The sequence below is a fragment of the Salvelinus sp. IW2-2015 genome, linkage group LG33, assembly GCF_002910315.2.
Source record: "Salvelinus sp. IW2-2015 linkage group LG33, ASM291031v2, whole genome shotgun sequence".
Taxonomy (NCBI): Eukaryota; Metazoa; Chordata; class Actinopteri; order Salmoniformes; family Salmonidae; genus Salvelinus; species Salvelinus sp. IW2-2015.
Genome location: NC_036872.1, coordinates 6,140,995 through 6,159,221, shown reverse-complemented (window position 1 = coordinate 6,159,221; position 18,227 = coordinate 6,140,995). Strand labels below are relative to the sequence as shown.

General features: G+C 42.9%; 1 long non-coding RNA gene across 1 annotated transcript in view; it reads right to left on the bottom strand.

The window, feature by feature from the left end:
* Window positions 1-266: 266 nt before the first annotated feature.
* Window positions 267-18,227, bottom strand: part of LOC139023624 (uncharacterized) — an 82,722-nt gene continuing 64,761 nt past the window's right edge. Inside the window, exon 2 of the long non-coding RNA XR_011474788.1 lies at window positions 267-4,282. This is a non-coding gene — a long non-coding RNA (uncharacterized lncRNA). The remainder of the gene's footprint in view (window positions 4,283-18,227) is intronic.

Genomic DNA, 18,227 nt, shown 5'->3' with positions numbered 1-18,227 from the left:
ATTGTATTTACCAAAGTTCTCTCTCAACTCCGGGACCACCTGCCAGCTAATATTTTTTTGTTGCCAGATGCAGGACTCTAGTGCCAGAGAAGAGAGACTCTCGGACTGAAACATTCCCACCTCGATTAATTCCGAAAAGACAGTCAATTTGTGCCACAGTTCAGACTACCGACAGATCAGCGTTGTATCTCCCCCTTGTGATAGTGTGGTGCAATGACAGAATGACGCAATTTACCACAATCTGCCACAATCTACCACAAACGACATAAGCTCTAAACTTTTAATTGAGGAACCACTGTACACATGACAATGCAACAAAATGCTTACTTACATGTTCCCCTACTGATAATGCGACAACAATAGGAAAGTAATTAAGTTAATAAAAGAGTACAAAAAATACGAGCTCAATGAATGAGAAATAGGATCAAATGTAGCTAAAATATAATACAAGGAGGCACTCAAACTAATTAAAGTAGGATATGTACACATATGCCGGGGAATTGTGCAATGGATTGCGCAATAATAAATAGACATTGTGCAGTAATATGAATAGGTGTCCAGTAGCAGCAATAATGGAGTGTGTGTGTAGGGTGTTTGTGTGTGAGTTAGTTCATGTGTGTTAAGGTTGCAGGGAGTTCAGTTCAAGAATTCAGTAGTCTGATGGCTTGTGGGTAAAAACTGTCTCTGAGCCTGGAGGTCTGTCTGCCAGACGGTAACGGAGTGAATAGTCTGTGGCTGGGGTGAGCGGGGTCCTTGGTGATGTTGCACCGCAGTCCAGTCGATGTGGATTGGGGCGTGTCCTCCTCCCTGGTTCCTGAAGTCGACAATCAAGTCCTTTATTTTGCTGATGTTGAGGGAGAGGTTTTTGTTTTAGCACCCCACTGCCAGGTCTCTGACCTCCTCCCTGTTGTCAGCAAACTTGATGATGGAGTTGGTGTTGTGCTTTGCCACGCAGTCATGGGTGAACAGGGAGTACAGCAGTGGGCTGAGGACACATCCCTGGGGGGCACCAGTCTTACACTCTCAAGAAGAAGAAAAAAGGTGATATCTAGAACCAAAAAGGGTTCTGTCCCTATAGGAGTATCCTTTAAAGAACCCCTTTTGGTTCCAGGTAGAACCCTTTTGGGTTCCATGTAATACCCTTTCCAAAAAGGGTTTTACATGGAACACAAAAGGGTTCTATCTGGAAACAAAAAGGGATCTCCTATGAAGACAGCTGCAGAACCCTTTTGGAACCCTTTTTTCTTAGACTGGGGGAGGTGTTGTTGCCAATCCCCACAGCTTGTGGCCTGCCCGACAAGAAGTCCAGGATTCAGTTGCAGACGATGATTTTGAGACACAGAGCCCTGAGCTTGGTGACAGGTTTAGAGGGAAAAAAAGATGTTGAATGCTGAACTCTAGTCAATGAATAGCAATGGAGATGGCATCTTCCGTGGATCTGTTGGAATGGTAGGCAAATTTGAATGGGTCCAGATTGTCTGGCAAGCTGGCCTTGGTGTGGGCCATGACCAGCCTCTCAAAGCACTTAATGTTGACAGGTGTGTGTATGTCTTAACTATATTCATTGTGTTTCTTTACAGTCAGTTACACATGTGTACACACTCAGGAGACCTACCTATAGTGCCTTTAGAAAGTATTCACACCCCTTGACTTTTTTCCACATTTTGTTGTGTTACAGCCTGGATTTAAAATGGATTACACACAATAACCCATAATGTCAAAGTGGAATTATGTTTTCTGATTTTTTTCAACAAATTATAAATGAAAAGCTGAAATGGCTTGAATCGATAATACATTCAACCCCTTTGTTATGGCAAGCCTAAATAAGTTCAGTAGTAAAAATGTGTTTAACAAGTCACATATTAAGTTGCATGGACTCACTCTGTGTGCAATAATAGTGTATGGCATGTTTTTGAACATACAATTATCTGTAATTTCCCTCAGTCAAGCAGTGAATTTCAAACACAGATTCAACCACAAAGACCAGGGAGGTTTTCCAATGCCTTGCAAAGAAGGGCACCTATTGGTTGCTAAAAAAATTGCAGACATTGAATATCCCTTTGAGAATGTCACTACAAAGGGGTTAGTCACTACAAAGACACAGGGATCCTTCTTAACTCAGTTGCCGGAGAAGAAGGAAACCGCTCAGGGATCTCACCATAAGGCCAATGGTTACTTTAAAACAGTTACAGAGTTTAATGGCTGTGATTGGAGAAATCTGAGGATGGATCAACAACATTGTAGTTACTCAACAATGCTAAGCTAATTGACAGAGTGAAAAGAAGGAAGCAGGTACAGAATAAAACTACTCCAAAACATGCATCCTGTTTGCAACAAGGCTCTAAAGAAAAACAGCTAAACATTTGACAAAGAAATAAACTTTTTGTCCTGAATACAAAGTGTTATGTGTGGGGTCAAATCCAATACAACACATTACTGAGTACTACTCTCTATATTTTCAAGCATAGTGGTGGCTGCATCATGTTATGGGTATGCTTGTAATTGTTAAGAACTGGGAAGTTTTTCAGGATTAAAAATATATGTAATAGAGCACAGGCAAAATCCTGATTCAGTCTGCTTTCCACCAGACCCTGGGAGATGAAATCACCTTTCAGCAGGACAATAACCTAAAACACAAGGCCAAATCTACACAGTGAATGTTCCTGAGTGGCCAAGTTACAGTTTTGACTTAAATCTACTTGAAAATCTATGGAAAGACCTGAAAATGGTTGTCTAGGAATGATTAACACAGCCCATCTGTAAATAGCCCATCCAACTACCTACCCCATCCCCATATTGCTTTTATTTACTTTTTTTTGCTCTTTTGCTCACCAGTATTTCTACTTGCACATTATCATCTGCACATCTATCACTCCAGTGTTAATTTGCTAAATTGTAATTACTTCGCTACTATGGCCTATTTATTGCCTTGTCTCCTTACTCCATTTGCACACACTGTATATAGATTTTTCTATTGTGTTATTGACTGTACTTTTGTTTATCTCACGTGTAACTCTGTGTTGTTGTTTTTTGTCGCACTGCTTTGCTTTATCTTGGCCAGGTCGCAGTTGCAAATGAGAACTTGTTCTCAACTGGCCTACCTGGTTAAATAAAGGTGATTAAAAAAATAAAATAATAATTAACAACCAATTTCACAGAGCTTGAAGAATTCTGAAAATAATAATGGGCAAATGTTGTACAATACAGATGTGGAAAGCTCCTGGAGACTTACCCAGAGAGACTTCTACAAAGTATTGACCCAAGGGTGTGAATGTTTATGTAAATGAGATATTTCTGTATTTCATTTTCAATAAATTTGAGAAAATGTCAAAAAATATGTTTTCCCTTTGTAATTTTGTGTTATTGTGTCAATTTTAATCAATTTTGAATTCAGGCTGTAACACAACACAATTTGGAATAAGTCAAGCGGTTGAATACTTTCTAAAGACACTATACAGAGAAATGGGAAAGGCTTTGCTTAATTGTCTTTTTACGACCATACTTCACCCATGAATATGAAAAATAAAAGCAAGGTACCTTTGAAAAGAAGATGGACCAGACCACTTTTATCAGTATCAGTTCGGAATCTTATGAAATAATAAGAATTCTATCACTTTTAGCACATAGCAATTGTGACCACGACTGTTTTATTTATTCCTCTTACCAGTAGGCTATTATCTGTTAAAGGCTAATGTGTATTACGTTGAAAAAGCCACTATCATTCATGTTCCACAATGCTTGAAAGTAAATTACAGCATTATCTCTGTAGACATGAACGAATAGAAGGATGGACAGAGGGAGGGAGGGGAGAAGGGAGAGATGGTTAATAAAGAGAGGGAAGGCTACAGAACAAGAAAAGGAATAAGCCTTCGTCTACAGAGTTGCTGGGAAAGATTAGGCCTGGCCCTTTCCAATAGGGCCTGTCAGATTTATTTCCAACATCAAGGGCCTCTCTCCTTTCTCCTGCCAGCCCCATCCATCAGAGACCTGTCTCGGGTTTATGTGTGGCCAGAGCCCTGGACGCAGACTGGGGACATTGGGTGGCGGGCTGGAGGGATGAGGACTGCTCGATTGAAGGGGTAGGGGATAGAGGGTTGGAGAGGGGGGCTGTGGGCAAGGCTTGTCTGGCTCCAGGAATGGTTGCTAGGGTACGTGGGCCAGAGGCATCCGCCATCATCTGGTATCCCAGGGTGCAACGAGAGCATCGGCCCCCAGTAAGTCACCGGTGGAGGTGAAAAGCACTGTCACCAAGATAAAAGGGGACTTTCCCCCTTCCTCTGATCTGTGAGAGAAATTAAAGAAAGAGCAAGATGGGGGAGAGAGCGAAAGGGAGAAAGGAGGGAGAGAAAGAGAGAGAGAGCACAAAATCACTCACTGTACATCATGTCAATACGTCTCGCATTTGAAATCCTTATTATAGATTGGGTGTGACAAAGGGATGTGTGTTCATGGTTCAGGGACATGTCCCCTCCTCAAACAAACTCCTCCCTCTCCCCCACCACTACTACCCCCACCCCCCTCGCCAGGCGCCTGTCCCACCACCTACCTACCCCTGTCGTCTGTCTCTATGTAACCTAGCAACTATTTAATTAAAAGAGCATCAGCAAAGATAGGTATTTTTTTCCTAACCCAGGATTTCTTCCAGTCTCAGGGCTTTTCAGCACAACGTGAATCAAAAACCGTGACACGTCGGCCAGTGTATAATACCGTTCATATTCCCCGCCTTCTTTGTTGATTTCATACATGGCCGCAGTTTGTCTTCTTCATCCATCTCTCTATGCTTGCGTCATTGACAGGACTACCTGATAGAACGCAGATGATGTCCTATCCACACCAAAAACAGACTAGCGATGTGTGATGCGCTTCAACTGTGGACAGATTTACTATGGATGTTTAAGACATTGAGCCACAGAGAACTACAAGCAAGGCCTTCACCTCTCTGTCCTTCACTTGAGTTTATCAAGAGCACTCCTCCTCCTCTTCTACACCCCCCCCCCCCCAATCACTGTCCCCTCGCTCAACCCTAAAAAGCGCCTTTCACCACCTTTTACAAACGTGCTAGGACCAAGCAAGGCAGAGCAATTAGTGGAAATGTAAAACAGGTCCTCACGTCAACATTCATCACCCATGCTGTCATTCACACGGCATCCAGCACTTCTGTTCCGAGAAATAAACAATGAAGTAAAATATGATTCAGGGCTGCCAGTGTAAAAATCTCCATCTCCTTCTCTCCTCTTCTCTACCCATCTATACACTCTACAGGTATAATGGAGATCCCTATGCATCCCAAAGTGATGTAATAACAACCCTGGCTTCCTCTCTGGATGCACTGTATTGTAAGTGGGCTTTTATAGGATCTCCACCATTTTCTTCAACGCACTTGAGAGGGACCTACAGTGTAATTACCAGAGGACTAGAGTGTATGGAAAAGTCATGGTAAATGCCTCTAATGATCCTCCCTCTAAATTGGCACATTATAGGGTTGACCTGCTTTTCAGTTTCACATCTACCTTCTAAACAGTCTAATCTTCCCTCGTATGTCCCCCCTCTCACTTTCTCCCACACTCGCCCTATTTCCATTTTTACCTCAAAATCTCTTTGACATTTGGATTCAAACACAGACACTTAAGGCCAATGAAAGTGAGAGAGAGTTTAAGAAAATGTAGTTACATGCGCGGTTCTATCTAATATTCTTTGTGAAAATCATTTAAAAATCAAATTCAGAGAGATTAAGTCAATGCTAGGATATGTATATTTAGTGTGATATTGGTGAGGGCTGGTATCAATGATGAAAATCCTCTTAAACAAAAAGTCATTCTCTGAGCAATTTTACTAGCAGAATTTCCTATTTCCTATACTATATAACTCAGTATTTGTATTATTTATTTTATACAAGTCTTTTTTGCTCATCTTTATCAAGGGTGCCAATATTGTTGGATCTGATTGTGAATTTTTTAAATCTTGTCCCAAAAATACTACAACGCTTATTGAACATTGATAATGAACGTCTTAATGCAATCACCCTATGTGAATTGAGTGTTTTCACCTTCTAAGGCAAATAAAGGTGACTCACTGTATTTCATAAATGCACGTACAAATATATCGCTGCACTTGCACTTTTCTTAAATCATCCCCTATTTCTTCTAAAAGAAGTTGAAATTGAAAAAAAGACAAAAAAAGACAAATGGCATGGACAAAATTACTGGCACCGCAGAGCTAGGACTTGGTTGCGCAGCCTTTGGCTAAAATAACTGCAGACAAATGCTTCTTGTAGCTATCAGTGAGCTTGACGCACCTTTCTATAGCAATTTGACCCACTCTTCAACCGCAACTGCTCTCATTCTTCAACGTTTGAGGGGTGTCCTCCACCGACTGCTGTTCTCAGCTCTCACCATAGGATTTTGATGTGATTCAGATCTAGACTCTTCACTGGACACTCCAGAACAATCCAGTGTTTCTTCTTGAACTAATCCAGGGTGCTTTTGATGTGTGTTTGAGGTCGTTGTCCCGCTGGAAGACCCACAACCTTGCGTATGTTCAAGACCTCCAGTATAAAGGGCAGCAAAGCAGGTTAGATAATGCTGTGGGGTTGCTTTGCTGCCCCTGGTACTGGGGGCCTTGAATGTGCGCAAGGAATTATGAAATTAGCAGATTATCAAGGGGTTTTGGAGTGCAATTCTCAACACAGAGTCCAAGAACTGTGTCTCTGTTGAAGGACGTTGGTCTTCCAACAGGACAACAACCCCAAACACACATCAAAAGCCCACTGGAATGGTTAAAAATTGGAAGCGCTGGACTGTTCTGGAGTGGGCATATATGAGTTCTGATCTGAATCACATGCATAACCTATGGCGAGAGCTGAAAACCGTAGTTAGTGGAGGGCACCCCTAAAACATTGAAGAATTGCATCAGTTTGATGCTGGAAAGTTTGCCAAATTGCCAGTAGAAAGGTGCAGCAAGCTCATTGATGGCTACAATAATCATTTGTTGTGGAGTTATCTTGGCCAAAGGCTGTGCAACCATTCGGGGCACTTTACAGGAGAATATAGGCTGTAGAGAAAGAACAAAATGTAGGGACCTCAAATGGCTCAGCATTTTCCAAAACAGAGACCTATGATGGGGTTGTTATTTTGTATTTTATAGCTTGTGTTTTGTAGTTTGTTGTTGGGAATGCAGGGGACACTTACTTCCCCTTAACATACATGGACCTTCGAAACATGCAGGTGCAAAAAGCTGTCCCTACCCTGTATGGTTATGGGCATCCGCATAACTAAATATGCAATACTTACACAGTTTAAGACTATGGGAAAATGTATGTATTTCAAATGTCTAAATGGAAAATAAAAAATGTTCATCGCATTTCTTGTGATACAAATCTCTGTGGTCCAAGAAGGCATTTTTCAGAGAGCTCCATTAGATATTTTTGACAGTATGTTCGTTGATATTGTGACACAATTAGTAAAAGAAAATGTTCTAAATATAGAGCATATAACAGTTTCCATGTATGGACTGCCAAATAGAAAAGAGGAACATCATTTTGTAGCACAGAACATCAGTGCACTGTGTAATTCCCTATGAGAGACATATTCATTTTGATGTGGCAGAGTGTCAACTTTTATAAATAATTTAATTTCATCAAAGGCAGCAGTTTCACATTTCAAGCAAAATGTCCAGATATTTGAACCATTATATGAACACTATTTCCACGTACCACATTAGACATGATGATGAGATCGATAGCATACTAGTAAAAAATTAAATAAAGATGTTCCCTGTGAAAGCTAGTGACATGTGGAGTGGGAGGGTACAGACGAGACAGAGGTCCGTGGGAGAAGGCACGGGCTGTTTGGAAGGCTGCGCACCCCATTGGCCCTCTCTTTTACCCTGACAGTCTGGATGACACGTGCAACAATGCTGTCCCTCCACTCGACAAACCCGACACTACTGGCTCAGACAATGGTGTGGCCTATGGCCAAATCAAAATCAAATCTAAACTAATTTTATTTGTCACATGCTTTGTAAACAACAAGTGTAAACTAACAGTGAAATTCTTACTTACGGGCCCTTCCCAACAATGCAGAGAAAACTACAACAATAATCAAAAGATAATAACACAAGCAATAAATACACAATGAGTAACGATAACTTGGCTACATACACGTGGTACCAGTACCGAGTCGATTTGCAGGGGTACGAGGTAATTGAGGTAGATATGTATATATGGGTAGGGGTAAAGTGACTAGGCAACACAAGATAGATAATAAGCAGTAGCAGCAGCGTATGAGATGAGTCAAAACAGTTAGTGTAAAGGGGGGTCAACGCAGAAAGTCCTGGTAGATATTTGGTTAGCTATTTAGCAGTCTTATGGCTTGGGGTTAGAAGCTGTTCAGTATCCTGTTGGTTCCCGACTTGGTGCATCGGTACTCCTTGTCATGCAATAGCAGAGAAAACAGTCTATGACTTGGCTGGAGTCTTTGACAATTTTAGGGCCTTCCTGGTATATTTTTATTTAACTAGGCAAGTCAGTTAAGAACAAATTCTTATTTTCAATGACAGCCTAGGAACAGTGGGTTAACTGCCTTGTTCAGGGGCAGTACAACAGATATGTACCTTGTCAGCTCAGGGATTTGAACTTGCAACCATTTCGGTTACTAGCCCAACACTCTAACCACTAGGCTACCCTGAGGATCTGAGAGGTCCTGGGCCATCGCTCATCCATGTACATATATGTATACATTCTCATTCACCCCTTTAGATTTGTGTGTATTAGGTTGTTGTTGGGGAATTGTTAGATTACTTGTTAGACATTACTTCACTGTCGGAACTAGAAGCACAAGCATTTTGCTACACTCGCATTAACATCTGCTAACCATGTGTATGTGACAAATAAAATGTGATTTGATTTGGTAATCCACTTGGCCCCACAGCATTGTGAGTGTTAACCTGTTTAAAGGTCTTATTCACATCGGCTACAGAGAGCGAAATCACACAGTCGGCCGGACTAGCTGTTGATCTCATGCATGGTTCAGTGTTGCTTACCTCAAAGCAAGCATAGAAGGCATTTAACTCGTCTTGTAGGCTTGCTTCACTGGGTGGCTCACGTTTCCCTTTGTAATCTGTGAAAATTTGCACGCCCTGCCACATCCGACAAGCATCAGAGCCGGCGTAGTAGGATTAGATCTTAGTGTGTTGACGCTTTGCCTGTTTGATGGCTCGTTGGAAGTCGTAGTGGGATTTCTTATTATCATCCGAATAGTGTCCCGTTCCTTGAAAGTGGCAGCTATAGCCATTAGCTCAGTGCGGATGTTGCCTGTCATCCATGACTTTTGGTTGGGATATGTACGTATGGATGACATTGTCGAATCACTTATAATTGTTATTTTATTTTATTGAACCTTTATTTAACTAGGCAAGTCAGTTAAGAACACATTTTCATTTACAACGACAACCTATCCCGGACAAAATCTAACCCGGATGACTCTGGTCCAATTGTGCGCCGCCCTATGCTGCCCTCCCATGCAAAAAGGCAGTAACTGCTCATTTTACTGTTTTGGAGAAAATGGGGGTCATATTAGCAGTAAGTGCAAAACGTTTCTGTGAAACCAAGGTAAATGGCAATAACTGAACTTACTGCCTTTTAGCTTGGTTTCAACCTGCCCTTGGCTGCAGTTACTGCGTTTTACCTTGGTATCATTTCAGTTCATTCTGTTAGTGATGACATCCAGACACTGGTAAGAACTAGCTAACTAGCTAACGAGCATAGACTAACAATACTATCGGCTCTCATGAGAGATCTGCAATTGATACTAACTTCAATCTACTAGCCATACAATGAATTATATTCAGAAATTTCATCTGATGGTTTCTTTGAATCAGTACACCATACACACAATTTCTAGCCAGTGACAGCCACCTAGCTAAAACTGACGCGCTCCTACCAAAACGTCAAAACCTACCTAGCTAGCATTAGCATGAAACAATAGATTTGTGCTACATGCTCCCATAAGAGACGATCAGCAGTTTATACTAGCTTCAATCTATTATACCTAGAATTAATATAATCCCTATAGTTATATTCTGGCATTCCATGGGTTATTTGTAATCAGTAACATTACACCACACACACACAATCTCTAGCCAGCTGACGGTCAGTTGGACGTGCACCCCATACTGAATGGTCAAAAGCCACGCACACTCGTTTTCCGGTTGAGCACACATACAGCATTGCTAGTGTAACAGTTTAACTTTACGTCCGTCCCCTCGCCCCGACCCGGGCGCGAACCAGGGACCCTCTGCACACATCAACAACAGTCACCCACGAAGCATCGTTACCCATCGCTCCACAAAAGCCGCGGCCCTTGCAGAGCAAGGGGAACCACTACTTCAAGGTTTCAGAGCAAGTGACGTCACCGATTGAAAGGCTATTAGGGCGCACCACCGCTAACTAGATAGCCATTTCACATCCGTTACACTAGCTCATTCATAATATATCTACTCACATGTTCAGGGTTTCTGGTTTTCTTTTATATTCCAGTATTGCGTGACTGTCCCGGTCACCAAAGTTAAAATCCCAAATTGTATCCATCACCTTCGTTGGTGGCATATGTAATTAGTACAACAAGCTTTGGCATGCCAAATGTGAGCTCAATGTGTCTGCTTCAGTGCCGTCATTACATGAATGCGGAAAAAAAACATTTTGCCAAAATGACTTCCACCAATCCTTGTGGTCCCAATCCCTAGATGATTAGTATCTATGTGGATCAAAGCTGCCATGTGAGGGTGTATTAGGACAGTACAACCATGTCAATACTAGGTTTTACTCCTGTCAATGTCCATCCATGCATATTTTTTATATTTGGAAACAAAGCCATTTTTGGGAGCAGGTATGAAATGAATAGATTAACTCAATTATGACAGTGGAAATGATTCTGATAATGTTTGCACAAGATAAAATCAACATTGATTATATCCTATATTATAGAATAACTGAAAAGGATTATGATCATATGTTTGTGTCAGTATATGTTTGGGTCAAAATGTCAGTATTAATTATTATCATCCATTTCAGAATAGAATCATTTCGATGCACGTCCCTGATTATTTGCTCTATTTATTGCAGTTGAGTTTGAGTGCCACATCCCAACAAAGATTCCTGATCTGCCCCCTTCAACTGAAGTCACAGTGTCAACACTATTTGAAGAAATAGGGAACCAGTGGGTGGTCTCTGACTCCTTAGACATCAGTCTAGTAGAAAAGAAATCAAGTGCCAATGATGATGATGATGAAGATTATCATCCACCTTCAGAGGTGGATGTTCCAGCACAAGTGGCAGCTGAGCCCGTGGACACAACTCCAGAACACCCATCAAACAAGAAATCTCATATTCCACCAATGGGTTAGCCATGTGGTCCCAAATGCAAGAGGCAATGTACTCAGAATATTTCAGAGGGTAGGCAAAAGGAAATATGGGAAAAGTATTGGGAGATGAAGTATAAGGAGAAGAGGTCATGGATCTTCCACATGGTGCCACAGCAACCGAAGAAAAATATCACTGCTGGCGCTGACAGTCGACGCAGCAGGTCGTTTCTGTACCACCTTCCAAACCAGAGCGGTTCTGCACAGCAGGTGTGCAAAGTTTTTTTTTCTGACAACATTGGGCTACCACCCCAAAAATGACAAGCTGATTGTCACGATGATGGGCATGTCAATCACCACCAAACGGATTCCACCAAAGGATCAGAGGGGAGAGAAAGCTTCAGAGAGCAAATTGAACATGAATCCAATCCTTTCATCCCCAAATCAGCCACTACAGACGAGAGCATGCCCCACAGCGCCTCTACCTCCCGATTGATGTCAATATTTGGTTCATGCATAATGACCACAAGGAGAAGAACAAAGATGCCAGCTGCGGTTATGAAACCTATCGAAATGCAATAAAGGGAAGGAACATCAGCTCTGTGAAGCTTGGAAAGGAGGAGTGCGAGCTCTGTTTGGTGCAGGATCATCATCTGAAGCTGGAGCACAGGGAGAATGAGACCATGGAAACCCAAGCCTGCCAGGACCACAGCCATGCAGCACCTGAATTCACCATCACCAACCCCGACTGCATGCAATGTAGGAAATATGAGGAACGTAAGACGTCTGCAGGGCAGAGCGGAAGCCAATACCAGACTGATTCACAGAAAGATTGGCCTGAGGGCTGGTCTGTGAGGAGCGTTGATATGCAGAAAGGCATCATACTCCCTCGCATGCCAAGTGTGAAAACAGCATTGTTCACAAGAAGAATCGTTGCCTATCACGAGACATTTACCACCGTTGGAAAGAAGTCTCAGAAGAAGAAGAAAACAATCTCAGTTGTATGGCATGAAGGAACAGCTGGTCGGAAGGCAGAGGAGATTACTTCATTTTATGTAACAGCACTGGAGAGGAAGAGGGATGTCAAGCATGCAGTGTATTGGGTACTCGGCCTTGTCTCAGGATTGTAAGTTGGTGGTTGAAGATATCCCTCTAGTGGTGCGGGGGCTGTGCTTTGGCAAAGTGGGTGGGGTTATATCCTTCCTGTTTGGCCCTGTCCGGGGGTATCATCGGATGGGGCCACAGTGTCTCCTGACCCCTCCTGTCTCAGCCTCCAGTATTTATGCTGCAGTAGTTTATGTGTCGGGGGGCTAGGGTCAGTTTGTTATATCTGGAGTACTTCTCCTGTCTTATTCGGTGTCCTGTGTGAATTTAAGTATGCTCTCTCTAATTCTCTCCTTCTTTCTCTCTCTCGGAGGACCTGAGCCCTAGGACCATGCGTCAGGACTACCGGGCATGATGACTCCTTGCTGTCCCCAGTCCACCTGGCCTTGCTGCTGTTCCAGTTTCAACTGTTCTGCCTGCGGCTATGGAACCCTGACCTGTCCACCGGACGTGCTACCTGTCCRAGACCTGCTGTTTTCAACTCTCTAGAGACCGCAGGAGCGGTAGAGATACTCTTAATGATCGGCTATGAAAAGCCAACTGACATTTACTCCTGAGGTGCTGACTTGCTATACCCTCGATAACCACTGTGATTATTATTATTTGACCATGCTGGTCATTTATGAACATTTGAACATCTTGGCCATGTTCTGTTATAATCTCCACCCGGCACAGCCAGAAGAGGACTGGCCACCCCTCATAGCCTGGTTCCTCTCTAGGTTTCTTCCTAGGTTTTGGCCTTTCTAGGGAGTTTATCCTAGCCACCGTGCTTCTACACCTGCATTGCTTGCTGTTTGGGGTTTTAAGCTGGGTTTCTGTACAGCACTTCGAGATATTAGCTGATGTACGAAGGGCTATATAAAATACATTTGATTTGATTTGATTTGGGTGGATAACTGCACTTCTCAAAACAAAAACTGGTGCCTCCTAACATCACTGGTGAGTGTTGTCAATGCTGACTCAACTTTGATGTAGGACATCACCCTCAAGTTTTTCGAGCCGGGACACACCTTCATGAGTGCAGAGTTTTCACCATGGCGTGGAACAGGAAATTTGAGCTCGACCTGGAGGTGTGGTGTACGACTTCGGGGAACGACTTCGGGGACTTCCTCCATATGGTCGCCAGGCAAGGTGGAGGTGGTTGAAATGAAAAAGGAAAACATCCGGGCATGGAAAGCTGGCCATTCCATCGTCAAGCTGAAGAAGGCAGCAGCACCAAAGCTGGTAGAGATGGCTGAGATCGAGTTGAGGCGTGGATCCAGGAGCCTCTTCTACAAAATCTCCCATGAAGAAAATGACTTCACAGAGCTTGACTTTATCATGAAGAAAGTCACTCTAGAGATACCCTCGACACTACCTACACAGGATAGAGGGATAGAAGAGTCCAAGAAGATGGACATAATCACAAAGCTGTGTCCTCTGATGCCTGCAAATCGAAGTCAGTTCTGGAATGCCTTGGGTGTGGACAGCATTGCTGAGGATGAGGAGTGATATGGAAGAGCACTGAAGAAGTTTTACTTAAAAATGAAATGTTACTGAAAAATGAAATTTTTAGCAATTGTAGCTAAATGTCATTTGTGTTCTCTTATGAATATGAACATGTAAATATGTTTAAAATGTATTCTTAAAGCTGTTATTGATTTATTCATGTGTCATTTGAAAAAATTAAAATAAAACGTTTTTATTAGCAATCTCATTGTATTTTTTAAATAATCAAATAATTAGTATTATCCTATGTCATATTTCTATCATGGTCAATCATTATATATTACAAGACAGGTAATCATTTCATGTAATTCAAACATTTGCAGGGTTGCTTTTCACATGTATTCTTATAACAAGACATGGGCTAGTTGTCAAACACATTATGTAATGTGACTGACGCGGAACCTACATCTCTATGGAAATGCAACTGGTATCTTAGTGGAAGACACACAAAGGATGCAGCTTCAACTCTGTTACACTGTCGGTAATTACACTGCTCTTGTATTAATAGCATAAATGAGAAGTATTGTAAACTAACAAATGAAAATGGCAGATACTGCTCTTTGCTTTGGTATTACCCTGCAATTTATAACATATCATGCCAAGGAAGAAGGCAGTAACTGCCGTTTAAGGGTCAAAGGTCATGTCCGAGGTCAGTGTCAACATGAATAAAACATTTACTCATAGTAAGGCAACAGATCCCTACATCTCCAATGATCTCCCTAGAATTCATTTCGCTGGACAATTAAGACACTTTGAAGCCATTTTTCTCAGTTCCACACTATGAGCAGTTAGTACCTTGTTGCTTGGGAGGGCAGTATGGGTCTCCCAATCACAGCCAGTTGTGATACAGCCTGGAATTGAACCAGAGTCTGCCTCTCTAGCACTGAGAGGCAGTGCCTTAGACTGCTGCGCCACTTGGGAGCCCAAATAAAGCCGGTGACTGATGTGGTAAACTCCTTAATGTTATCGGATGAATCCTTGAACATATTCCAGTCTGTGTTAGCGAAACATTCCACTTCATCAGACTACTTCCGTATTGAAGCCGTCACTGGTACTTCTTGATTGAGTTTTTGCTTGTAAGCAGGAATCCGGAGGATAGAGTTATGGTCAGATTTGCTGTATGATCAGATTTGCCATATGCTGCGCCTGCGGCCAGAGAGGTGTCCTCCGGCCAAACGTCCTGCCAGCCTAGAGGTATGAGAATAGCCTTTTGCTGCAGTGAATACTACTGACATAAGAATCTGTCTGACAGGCTGGACTGGGCTGTTTTTTGGTAAGGGTTTTATGAAGTGATGGTTGACTTTTGTCAAGGGGAGGTGCCTTCCCATTGTACTGATCAAGAATTGTAGTGAGGAACATGTATTGGATGACTCCAATGAATCCCTGGGATGTCATAATGCTATATAATGGAACAAAATAGCTGCCAACCATAGTATTTCCACCCTATAATAATAGTTATTTTGCCCTAAAATATCCTAATTTAACCAGGACAATTACATTGGTTGAAGAATCCCCAAAATATGCCCTATTGACGAAGGTCAAAGGTTCTGTTTTTGGTGGAAGGTTGTGTCTCAGCTTGTCAACAATTACAAGAACAACTGCTCTATCAGACAGGAACATTTATTCATCAAGGGTTTATCACCCTTTGCAGCTGGGCCACTATTCCATACCCAGTCCTCACGACCCACTCAGCCCCATGCTTCAAAACCCTGCAGCTGCACACACACACACACACACACACACACCTCATTAAAAGCATTACCATGCATTTTGTGTGACTTTTTTAAATGTAATTTTATTTCACCTTTATTTAACCAGGTAGGCAAGTTGAGAACAAGTTGTCATTTACAACTGCGACCTGGCCAAGATAGAGCAAAGCAGTGCGACACAAACAACAACACAGAGTTAAACATGGAATAAACAAACGTACAGTCAATAACAAAAAAAGTCTATATACAGTGTGTGCAAATGGCGTGAGGAGGTAAGGCAGTAAATAGGCCATAGTTGTCACGGTCGTGTGGAGGATTGACGGACCAAAACGCAGCATTAGGAAAATAAGCCATCTTCCTTTTTATTATGAAGAAGGAGAACCAAAAACAAAAACACTATTACAAAACTAACAAAACAAACAAACGACCGTGAAGCTATGAACGTAGTGCACATACAGGCTACAAACGTAATAACATAGACACAGCTAGACACATACACTCAACACAAACCCATACACTACACCCAACACCCCCTTTACCATATAACCACCCAAAACCGATAAAACACAAACATTCCCCATGTCACACCCTGACCTAACTAAAATAATAAAGAAAACAAAGAATACTAAGGCCAGGGCGTGACAATAGTAGAGAAGTAATTACAATTTAGCAAATTAACACTGGAGTGATAGATGTGCAGATGATGATGTGCAAGTAGAAATACTGGTGTGCAAAAGAGCAAAAAAGTAAATTAAAACAACATGGGGATGGGTAGGTGGATTGGATGGGCTATTTACAGATGGGCTGTGTACAGCTGCAGCGATCGGTTAGCTGCTCAGATAGCTGATGTTTAAAGTTAGTGAGGGAGATATAAGTCTCCAACTTCAGCGATTTTTGCAATTCATTCCAGTCATTGGCAGCAGAGAACTGGAAGGAAAGGTGGCCAAAGGAAGTGTTGGCTTTGGGGATGACCAGTGAGATATACCTGCTGGAACGCATGCTACGGGTGGGTGTTGTTACGTGACCAGTGAGCTGAGATAAGGCGGAGCTTTACCTAGCGAAGACTTATAGATGACCTGGAGCCAGTGGGTCTGGCGAGGGGTAAAAAGCGAGGGCCAGCCGACGAGAGCATACAGGTCGCAGTGGTGGGTGGTATATGGGGCTTTGGTGACAAAGCGGATGGCACTGTGATAGACTGCATCCAGTTTGCTGAGTAGAGTGTTCTTGTTTGTCAGTGTATCAGTGTTTTGTTACTTCTCGTATTTTATGCTGCTTCAGCAAAACTTAGTGGGGATCTGAATAAACCAGTAAAACCCCTCACACCTCTATCGCATGCATTTATTAGCACTCTGGTAACAAGCTGGCTCCCTCCATTCACACCCCAAGCCCCTTTCATTAGCATGACAGTGGGTAGCAGTGGCCGCAGGACCACAGGCAGCAGTGCTCTCTCCACAGGGCCCCTGATTAAAAGGAGAACCCCCCGGACGCAAACCTTTCATCTCCTTTCATCATCTCTCACGTGTTGCACCTCTCGGATGATCCCTCGCCCAAACCGCAAACTGTCAAGTGTACCTGTTTCCACGGGCCCCACCCCTTCCCATCTCTGTCCTCTCCGCCCTTCATCCCTCTCACCTCACGCCATCCCACCACCTACTGCTCAATCTAATTGTCACCTCATTTTCCCCACTAGACCCTTATGTTTTTTCTTCTTCAGTATAAGCCCTAATGTATGTATAGAACAGGGGAGGCCTGATGTGGGCATGTCTTCAGATACAATATTTTCAGGTCAGCTCTTAGCTTTACAATGGCAGCCCATAGTGACCCCTCCACTATAAAGGGTTGAATTCTCTCTCTCTCTCTCTCTCTCTCTCTCTCTCTCTCTCTCTCTCTCTCTCTCTCTCCTCTCTCTTCTCTTCTCTCTCGTCGTCATCCTCGTTCGACCCGCATCCTCCTCGCACCTCGCTCCGGTCGAGTCTCATCAGTCAGGAGAGGAAGGAAAGTCGGTCACGAGAGTAGAGAGGAAGAGAGAGAGAGAGCATCGTAGAGACTCTCTCGTCTCCTCAGTCTCTGTCTCTCTCGAATCTCTCAATACGATCCAAACGCCTCTCTCATCGTGAGAGATCGCCATACCTCGCCTCGAGAATCATCCTGGCTGATCTCTCTCTCGTCACTCCTACGTCTCAAATAACCTGCACGTTCTGCCTCAGCATCTTGTACTCTCTCTCGATCAGGTACAGACGATTTCCAGTATCGTATGGCTCGATACTCTCTCTGCCAAAGCAATCGGACAGCGTCATTCCATTTCAACTCCTCATCGTACACCGACTGATTCTTAGTACTCCTCTTCGAGACAACGACTGACGTACAGTAAATCTGCTACGCGAGTTCCGCTGCACGGCGTAGTCATACGAGGAACACGTCGGTCAGCACTGATCGTCATCGAGAGATACTCTCTTAAGAGTAACTCAGGCAACAAAAGGAAGGATGATGGGATAGTAAAGAGAGGAAGATGGCTATGTGACAAGAGACACGTCAGATCTGGAACGAAGAAGAGAGAGAGAGAGAGCTCGA